This window comes from Panthera leo, chromosome D4 (genome assembly GCF_018350215.1).
Source record: "Panthera leo isolate Ple1 chromosome D4, P.leo_Ple1_pat1.1, whole genome shotgun sequence".
NCBI classification, from domain to species: Eukaryota; Metazoa; Chordata; class Mammalia; order Carnivora; family Felidae; genus Panthera; species Panthera leo.
In genome coordinates this window covers 49,686,867-49,697,898 of record NC_056691.1, presented here as the reverse complement: position 1 = coordinate 49,697,898, position 11,032 = coordinate 49,686,867, and the positions used below count along the sequence as shown (strand labels likewise).

General features: G+C 38.2%; 1 pseudogene; it reads right to left on the bottom strand.

Annotated features, from left to right (window-relative positions):
* Window positions 1–10,413: 10,413 nt before the first annotated feature.
* On the bottom strand, window positions 10,414–10,507 carry LOC122205713 (annotated as a pseudogene).
* Between the last annotated feature and the right edge of the window lie 525 nt (window positions 10,508–11,032).

Sequence of the window (11,032 nt, the reverse complement as noted above, 5' to 3'; positions counted from 1 at the left end):
CAGCGTGACTTGGGAAAAATAAAACCAAACAAAACAGTGTGGATTTGACAGTTCTGATATGTAGAAGTCTTAGATACTTAGCTGACCTAGAGGGACTGTTAGGCATTGCTTTTCACATCTGTTTGATGGACAGGTGAGGCATATCATTTGCAGTAAGGAAGGGGATAGCATGATAAGGGTAGACCTTGGTTTTGGAATTTAAATATTATTCATGGTAGGATGGAAATGGGACATATTTTTATTGATTTATTAATTTCTTTTTTCATTTCATTTATTAACCTATAGAAAATAACTTTCTTTTCTTTTTCATAATTTTTTAAAACGTATTACTTATTTTTGACAGACAGAGTATGAGTGGGGAGGGGCAGAGAGAGAGGGAGACACAGAATCTGAAACAGGCTTCAGGCTCTGAGCTGTCAGCACAGAACCCGACACAGGGCTTGAACCCACGAACCGCAAGATCGTGACTTGAGCTGCAGTCGGATGCTTAACTGACTGAGCCGCCCAGATGCTCCTCGTTTTCTTTTTTCAAATAGTGTGTTACTGAAGTCTGTCTTTTTAGTAACCTAGAATTTTGAGCATTCTGTCTTCACTCTGATGAGATCTGGGAAATATTGCCTTGTAAGTGCCTTATCTTGGTACAGTATTGTATTAAAACATGACTGTGGCATTTATAAAATTACCTCAGAGCAGTGCCGAGAGGGTTCTTATGGTGTTTGCCTTTCCCCACTAATGAGCAGTGTGTGGGAAGTGAGCAGGGTCAAGGTCATTCAGTAATGCTGTGTGTATAGCTTTTGTTGCCCGATGTGGGATTTAGCTTGATACCCTCAGAATTTATTGGTTGGTGGCTACATTAATAAAGGAAAATAATTTTTTCCCTTCTGGGAGCTCTGTTAGAATCCCCCTGAGTTCTTTTGTGTTCTGTTAATTTAGTTTTGGATTGGAGGGTCCCAGATGTTCCACACCTTACTGCCCTCCGGCTCTTCCTGACTGCCTACTCAGGTATGTTGGGGAGGAAAGAAAGAAGGCATCCAAGGAGAGAGAAGGTGGAAGATGAGAGATGTAGGGGGTGGGTAGAAGAGAGGAGGGTGGAGATGGGATGAAAGCAATGGGGAGAAAGGGGAAGTAATGAAAAATGGGAGGAGAGAGGGAGAGAGAAAATGAGAAAAGAGGCTTTTTACTATCTTTCAGTCTTTCAGTTACTAGACACATACTCATTGAGCATTATCTTGGGAACATAATGGAATAAGGGTTGACTTATTACTAAGCAAGGAAATTCAAACTAACTCATGGCCTCTGAAACAATTTAAGACAGCAGTTGTAAAGAAAAGTAATAGGACAAAAATACATCGGACATGTGGTTGTAACATTCATTTGTATGAAGGCAAAATGTATTCATGATTTATGTCCTTTTTGATTAATACCTTGAGATGTATATGTGTACATGCATAGGTATAGTTTATTTACAACTTTGTTTTGTCAGTCCTCTGGCATCTAAACCATCTCTTGAAATACTGCATAAGGTCAAAGAAACAATTCTAAAGTTAGTAATAATGGAAATTAAAAGGTGAAGAAAATGGAGGGAGGCAGTTTGCCACAGAGACATCAAATTTTATTTTAATTTCTCCACCTGAAGTTTAACACAAAAGATAAATCTTTCCTGACAGGATGGGCTAAGGAATATATCACATCAACTTGCAAGTTATTAACTGCTTTTTTTTTTTTTGAGACAGATATCACCTCAGTAACTGCTCCAAATGCATTTACTTTATTTTAAAGGTTGTTCTTTCCATTATTAATGCCATACTGAATCACAGAGCCATTTATGATGAAATGTGCAACTCTAAAAATCCTGTAAATGCATCTGCAATGGTTACTGGTATTTCAAGCCATCCTAAAATATACTGTAAATTTTTGGAAGATGTTTTTATCTTACTGTATACTCTCCGCAGACTGTTAGAATTCAATTTATTAACTCTCTGGAACTTGAAAGCTATGCTTGAATAAAGTGATACCAATATTTGTCAGGAATGGCTCAAATTATGTATTTTATGAGATAACAGCAAAATTCCAGACTTTGAAATTTCTATATCAATAGTGATTCTGGTGGGGGTAGTGTAGACAGGTTTTAATGAGCTTCAGAAGGGATTTATTTATATATTTACTTATTTGCTTATTAAAGTCAGATGATATCTCTCCTATAGTATTTGCAGTTATCCCACTAAAACTGGGAAATTTTGCTTAAAGAACAGAAAAAGACTTTAATCCATTTCATAAATGGTTTCATTACCCAGCTATAAAGATGAAGGGTGGAGTGGTGTGAGAAACCTCAGCTGGGATCCTGAACACCTGAGTTTAAGCACCATTTAATTTTTTTCCCTTACTGAGTGGACAGCCTAGGCTAGTCGACTAACATCTCTGAGACTCTGTTGCCTCAAGTATGAAATAAGGAAGCTGAATATGCTGGTCTCTGCTTCAGAATTTTTAATCTTGACTCATCATCTTTCTAGAACAGTTGGGGTTTTTCAAAGCTCTCAGAGCAACAAGGGAGTGAATAGATGGTCATATAGTGAGACATGTTTGCCTGTGTAATGCCAAGACCCCTTGAGCAAAACAAAGAAGTAGAAGGTGTTAATCTAGATTGCAGATTTAGTTCTAGGGCCATGAAATACAAGACCCCCATCCTGGTGCTCTTCCTGAGATCACCTAGATTAGATTTTAATTCATACTTCTCACTTTACAAATGAGGAAGCTGAGTCCTTGAATGAAAAAGGGACTTCAAGTCTCACGTATCAAGTCAGCGTTGGCAAGACCTGGAGCCTGAACTTTGATCCTTTGACTGGATCTTATTTGGCAACCCATCTTCCCTTTTCTGCTCCCCTTTCGAAACTTGCTGTCAGGAAAGGACATCATAACCTCCTTGTAGATGCAGATATAGATGACTGATGAGTCTTCAATTTGTGTGTGTGTGTGTGGGATGGTATAATAATGAAATCTGATTACTGACAGAAATAAACAGAGGGGGCTGTAATTGGGGGGGCCCACGAACCCATTTTCAGTGTCTCACACTAGCCCTTCATGTTTTCTTACTTCATCATTATTTTCCCCCCTCCTCATACTGCTTAAGTAAAAAGAAATGTCTACTCAAGCATTAGCTGGAAGCATCACAGGGTTTGGTCTTCATGTTTTCAGACTATGAAGACCAATCATTCATTTATTTAACAAGCCTAACAAGATCTATTATCTCCAGATACTGCCTGAGTCCTGAGGTTAATAGCAATGAGCAAGACTCAGTTCCTGACCTGTTAAGTTTTTAGTGAGCAGTATCCCTTTGTCCCTTGGCGTAGCAGAAGAGAAATCAGCTATGAGATACATGTTCAGGAGTTCCTGGGTGAGTCTGTGTCATCTTGTTTTTTCTCACCTGCTCTTTTCAGAGACAGTTGTTCTCCTTTTAGGAGGCATAAAATGTAAGTAATGATAGAATTCTTTCTCACTGTCATTTTTCTTGACATACATTCCAAATATGAAATATGTTTCTAAAAGACATGACTTAATTCATTCTTCCTGACTTTTTGCCATGTATGTTGAACTTAAACTGAGGAGCAGAAATGCAAGCATCTTAGGAATCTCAAGACTCAAAAGGGATATGTAAATATTCCATATGCAAAGGAAAGCACAAAACAGACTGCATCTGGGATATTTTCGAAACCCACAGCCCACCATCTTTGTTACTGCAATATTTTGGTACTGTTTCAAACAATTTCTTCCACCTTGTATAATCGTGGCACTGAATAAATGTTCAACATTAAAACAGTTACTGCTTTTCAGCTCCAGGATGGCTGTGTTTCAGAATCGAGAGAAGCATGTGCCTCCTGGATGAAAGGTGTAATATAAATGCAACTTATTACCATTTTAGGCAGAATTCCCAGGCTGGCATTTAGCAATTAAAAAAGCAAAGCTAAACAAGCCCAGGAGATCAACATTTTCTTTTCTTCCAACCCAAGATGCTCAGTTATTGTGGACAAAGAACTAGAAGGCTCCACTGTCCTTTGTTGACTCTTTGGAGCCTCTAAGGCAGCATAGGCGAGAAGTGAGAGAATTATTTTTTCATTTCCATTAATCAACGGAGAGTCTAAATGAAGAGGTACAAATGGCTCTTTCAAGAATTTGTCAAAGCAGAATTCACATTAGAAAAGATTTACTGATTTTCTCCTCCCTATTAAGTAATCTCTCTTGATATTTCCAGGTCTTTATCTTCTCTTCAAAGAGTACTCTGTCTGTCCTGGGCTTAGCTTTGCAAGGTGCATGGTTGAGTGGAAGATTATCTTCACAAGAAAATGTAGATTTAGAAAAATATACTTCTGGGAGAGCATGCTTTAGGAAAATAGACATTTCCCTAACTCAAAGAAAAGAAACTCAACATTTTCAAAACATCATATGCTGGTGATTTCTGAGTGATGGATGAAAAGTACTCTCCTCTGAGAGATACAGTCTTCTCTGGATTCAGGACTTTGCTATGAGAATAAAGTTTTCTCCCAAACATTGCTACCTTTAAATATTCAGTATTGATTTCTGCCTATTCTCTCTCCCAAGTTCAAAGTTATGCACCCTTCGACTAGTGTGTAAGGTATCTGTACTTAGAAGGAAATGTGAGGTCTCCTTTCCAGGAACTGCTGTAATCTTCTCTCTAATTCTGTCAATATAATGAATCTAAGAACTCTAACCTTAAGGCCAAGTAATTTACCATTAGTGGTCTGTGTTTGGGGAAAACATACCAACAGAGAGATGACCATAGTTCTTGTCATCAAAACAAGTGCCTTGATTACAAGTGTATGACCTAAATTTCTCTTGAACACATTTTAAAATCTTTTATCTATAAATTTTCTCAGGAATAAGCAATAGCAGAATGGGAGTATGAATTAAGCCAAAGGAAAAAAATCTTTCAAACATAGACCCTTTTATTAGCTTTCTAACATTTTTGATCTCCAGTGATTTACTAGGTACCTTAAACGTGAACTTGGTGTCAGTTCTTCCTCCAGCCTCAAGCCCAGGTGTTTTATTTGATTTTTTTTTCCTGGAGGGCAGAAACCCAGTACGCCATCTGTTAAAGGACACATTTGGACTATTACATACCCTGAGAAAGGCACATACAAATATTCTGTTACAACGGTTACTTCACAGTTAATACTTGTTGTCTGTCTGTTGCTCTTAGGCTTAATGACAGGTAGATTGAACAAAGCAGGCACTGGAGGACCCTTGAATACACTGAAGCAATTGCTTGATGCAAAAGCGCACTATCCTAAGTCTAACTAGAACCATTCTGTATGACCTTGTAATGGTAAACACATGACACTATGCATTTGTCAGAAACCCACAGAACTTCACTGCACCAAGAATGAGCCTTACTGTGTGCAACTTTTTAAAAATCATTTAGGAGGTCAGTATCCCAGGATGCAATGGAGTATGGGACAAAAGACTCCAACAGCCTTCCATATGTATGAAACGGCATTGCTAAAGTGGCTGGGGGTGGGGGGTGGTGGGAAAGGTGCTGCTAATACCCACATGAAGCATTTCTAAGAGGAGGGACTTTGGCACCATAGACATACACAGTGTTTTCTCAGCAGCACCTGTATCAAAATCACTGGTGCAAATTTTTAGTGCTATTTTTAAAGAAACGTGAAGCTATCTTCATTTCCAGAGATTCTGAGTCAGCAGCTGTTGCATGGGTCATTTATTGAAGAGGTCAATGAATGTTAATATAACAAGGACCTAATAATAATCAGTCTTAATATTCATATAAAGTGGAGATGAATTATGCAGCAAGATTTTATATCTGTTTCTTCTTTTTCAGCTGGGTTTCAACCAGAAACCTATGTGAGTTACACATTCCCTAAGGCTGAATTGACTTGTTTATGTAATTGCCCTTTTTCTTCTCCAAGTTAAAATTTTTATGATGGAAAATACCTTTCTCCTTATTCTGTATTTTTCCTTCTATCAAGGCAAATTTCTGCATGCGACTGCAAGAGTTGGGGAACAGGCAAAGAATGCATGTTTTCGATTTATAAAAGCTATATAAAAAAGATTTTTGATATATGGGTGCCACTCCTTATAAATAATATCTGAGAAATTAAAATATTCAGACACATCAGGAATTTGGAATAGTTAAGAATGTGAAATATGTAGGGCTTTTTTTAATGATTTTGCAGTGGTAGGAGGTCATAAAAAAGATCAGACCCCTGAGAATGCAAAGCAAACTTCACAAACCACCCCCTCCTGGTTCTGGCATTAATGATTCTAGTTCTTCTCAGTGGAAGTTTGTGTTATTTAGTGATGAGGTCAAGGAGGAATTGGGAGATGATGGTCAAAAGTACTGTAACATTGGGCAGTACCTCTTCATAAAATCTTAGCCCCCCCAAATTTTTTTCTGTACCTATTACTCTTGAGATGGGGTTTTAATTTCAGACCATAGGTAAGGCGTCACAAGATCAATTAAACCTCCAAAGTCTCTGCATCCAACTGGCCTATGATGGTCCCTGTGTTCTGTAGTAGACCCAAGGGGCCAAAAGAGAGGAGCTGTGGTGTTACCCTTGAACCATCTCTGGACTGTCTGAGGAGATATGGAAATAGCAGTTTGAGTCTTCTGAGAACTTTTCATTTATTGACACCTTGGTGTTATGTGAAACTGCACTCGTGATGGTATCTATCTCCATGAAATTACTGTAGAGATGTGCTCTTGGAAATGAACGTATTTTTCAGAAACACACACACACACACACACACACACACACACACACGCACACACTACATTAGTAAAGAGTCACACATGTTGTATACTACATTTTAACTTCTATATATGGTAGTGACTTTAGGAAATCTATTCAAGAAATCTGATTTTACAGTGAGGAAATTGAGATTCCAGGTGGGAACACAATGACAATTCTTATTCCCATTAGCGGATGGGAAGGCAGGGGTTGAACCTCCAACACAGTGTACTTTCTGCCATAGAACAATGTATATCAGTTATATGGATAGATGGATACAGACAGAGACATAGATATATACCTGTAATACAAAACTGGTTGGAAACACAATATTTAATAAATCTAGCATGAAGCAAAACTCACTAATTTTAGCTAGAGTCTAACTTGTTTGTGTTTTATTATTTTTCTGTTCTGAGCACATACGTCTCGTAAATAAAAGCATTTAAAAGGCCAGATAATCTTGATTGTTTAATGTCATGACTGCTGAAAGGGGGCTTGAACAAATGCCTTTATTTCACACATCTCGTGTAAAACTTTGTGATCTTTACAATACACACCACAGAGTTTCGCCTGTGGGTAATGCTGTGTAAAGTTGTGTTCATTAATTGAAGGGATGGAATGCTGGAATCTCTCAATTTATTGTCAATGAGTGAAAACTGTTTCTCATTTCATCACAGAATAATATGGAGCTGCTGTGTGGATGATTGCATCTCCATGTGATTAGAGGAAAATGTAAAGGAAGTATAATATTGTAATAAATGCCTACTAAATGCTAGTCAACTTCTATCCATGATCTCATTTAATCCTAAACACATCCTCACATTGTAAGAATATAGTCTCTACTTACAGGTAAGAGAATTGAGCCTTAGATCAAATAACAAGAAGAGCACAGTCAAGGTTGGAACCAAATTCTGTATGACTGCAAAAGCCATCCATTTCTCATCCTATAGTCTATAGTAAAGAGATTTCATAATATGCTTTTCCTAGAGCTCTTTTCAAATGTCTAAGTGTCTGGGTGGGTCACGAGAAGAAGGGGGAAAAGGCAGAGTCAAATTCCCTGCAGATAAGTTTCTCATTCCAAATGGTACATACTATTCTTTCTTTGCCTGACTTCATAGTGCATCCCGATATTGTGCAACTCTATTCATCTCAAGACATATGGAAAGAGTTTTATGTTTTAAACAATTAGACTTGACAGCACTACTGTTTCTTTCTTATTTAATATCCGTTGGCCCTGGAGCCCAGCCAGAATCTGTATTCCCTCTCCAAATTTAATTCTTACTCCTCGTACATATTACTTAGTTGTTGGGAGACAGTAACTTAATGGCATTTGTTCCTGTGGTTTAGGAACATCTGCGTTATGTCACTTTTTAGCTGACCTGCTTAGCTCAGAGGGAACAAAGTTCTTTGTCTAATGACCTTCCAAGGGCCCTTGTTATCGGTGATTTTGCTTTCCAGATCCTATGTTGTTCTGTAAATGTCATGAGATGACAAGATTTCCAGATATTAATCTGTTTCTGCTCAAAGAAGAACGGTGGTTATAAATATGGAAGGAACATAGAAAAAGGATATTGTAGAGGAGAAACTAGCAAAGTCATAGTTGTTGGTGTGTAATGTGTTGGTCTGGCAAGCTTAAAACAACAGGGGGAATGAAAACAAGGGTTACATTAGTGGGAAAAAATACATCTTCACGTTTTGTGTGATTTCAGTTGAGCTCAATTCAATCAGTTTGGTTTGATTTAATTCAAGAAATGTTTCTTTGAGCCTTCAGTGAAGAGCAGGTGATATCCTAGATGCTGAAACAACTTTGGTTGCTTTAAGGTTTGGTGTGGCCAACCAAAATAGAACTAATAATGTGGGGTAGCTTTGAGAAAGTCACTTCACCCCCATGGGTGTCGGTATCCTCATCTGTTAAATGGTGATCTCTTCCAATCATTCACATTTGGGCACATTCCTTATGGCAAAGCTATGCTATAATTAAAAGAACACTTGTTTAAAAATTGGTGATTCACATTTTAATCCTGGCTCTGATACTATTTCATAAGTCACCCAGCTTATTTTGGGGGTCTCATCTAAGAGGTTAGAGAGACTGATTTCAAAGGTTCCCTTTTGACGGTCTAGTCCTGTGAGACTGGACATTATCTCATCTTGCCCATATTAACAGCTTGCATAGAGTACACAAATTATGAGGATGGTGTTGATATTGTTGTACCTAATTATTCCTTACTCAAAAGTGGTGTCCTGGTATGGTTTGTAAATTGTGACCACATAGATATGCACCTGGTGCCAGTGGCAGAAAACATGGCCCCGTGACTGAAAGAAGAATGATTTTGAAAATCAAAGATGTCAAGAAATGAATATCTCTGAATAAGAGAAGTTTCTGGCAAGATTTTAATTGGTGTGGGTTTTATGTTTGTCACTTGTGGCAAAGAAATATTTTATTGAACTAACATGTGTCGAGCTCTGTTGTAGCATCTAGTACAGTTCACTGAACACTGTAGTTTCCCTCTTTGTAGTGCCTTTTCTGCATAAGGATTCCCCACCTGACTGACATCAGGCTCTGCCCTGTGACTTGTCCCAGCCAATAAAATGTGACGAGGAATTAGATGCCACCTCTGCATGGAAGTTTTAAGAGAGGCAGTGAATAATGGCTGTGTTCCCTTTCTCTCTACCACGGGATCAACAATGTGCCAAGGTGTGGGGCATCCATCAGCTTGGGACTCAGCATGAAATCACTGTGGAGCTGTCCTGTGATTATTTTAGTGTGATCAAGGACTAATCTTCTGTCATTGTAATCTATTAAGATTTCTTTTTCAGTTGCATTATAATCCAGTCTACCCTTGCTACTGGTGCTTGCTACTGAAATATAAAGTGGTGAGCAAGGCAAATCTAACCTTGGGTCCTTTATGGATATTTCAGTCAAGCAAAATGTTATAGTAATGTATGATGTATATTACTGTAGAGGAAGTATGCATTGTATGCAGGACCTTGGGGTCAGGGAAGGCCATCTTGATAATATGCACTTAAGCTGACAGTTTATAAATGCATAGCAATAAAACTGGCCAAAGGCCAGGAAGAGGAAGAGGGTGTTGCAAACAGAAAGAATGTCACAGGTCATGGCATAAAGGCTAGAAAGCTCATGGGAGTTGGGAAACTCAGTGTTGAATACAGCTGTAAGACAGTGAGGAGGGAACTGAGAATGAATGTGGCCCGTGAGATAACATCAATAATAATAATAGTGAGCATTTATTAACTTTGTGCTAAGTGCCTTACATACATTTTCCTCATGATTATTATCACCATTTTATACAAGAGGAAATTGAGCCAGAAAGAAGTTTAATAACTTGCCAGTAGCCACACAGCAGGAATGTGATTTTATCTGAAGGGCAATACGAAATCACTGAATGGTGTTACACAGGGGAGTCTCATGATCAGATTCACATTTTAGAAAGAGTCTCTGGGTGCAGTAGGTTCCCAACTCAAAATCCCCCTCTTGTGAGGACGTGTGGACCTCAATCTCTCTGCTCTTATCAGTGTGACTCCATTGACTAAAGGAGTCAGCAGGAGGGAAGATGATTGCCAAGGCACCACAGAAAAGGTCACCTTAAAACTGCTTAAAAAAATTAATAAACTTTATTATTTTTTAATTGAGAAAAATATGGAATGGGTCATGAATTTGCACAGGGACCATGCTAACCTTCTCTATGTTATTCCAGTTTTAGTATATGTGCTGGCGAAGAGAGCACAGAAAAGGAGATGTTTGGAAGGAATAAGGTTGGTATATGCAGGAAAGAATATATTGTGGGTCTCCAGAGCATTAGGATTTGGGTAATAGTTTTAATAACAATATAAAGACAATAAACGGATCCCCAAATGAGCTCTTGTACCTAGTTCAAATAATGGATATGATATTACATCAATATTTTGAGCATTTCAATTTACTTTTGAACATAAAACAGACAATTTAGTGGGTAGATTAAAGGCAAAGTCAAAAATCTTTAAAGCAGATTTTGTTAAGGACCCATGTATCCTTCCCTACCTGTTTACTGAGGTTGGATAATAGTGACCACAATTTGCATTTCTCTTTGTCATAAATAGAGAGACATGTAGACCGAGGGGGGAAAGGGTCCTTCCTAAATGACAGTGACATCTCTGACAGGTGTTTTCTGTGAGTTGTTTTGTATCCATAAGAAGCCTCTGGAGACCTGGGCCTGACTGAAGAGGTCCTCAAGTCAAGATGCCAGGGTCTGTGATTTATATGAATGTTATTC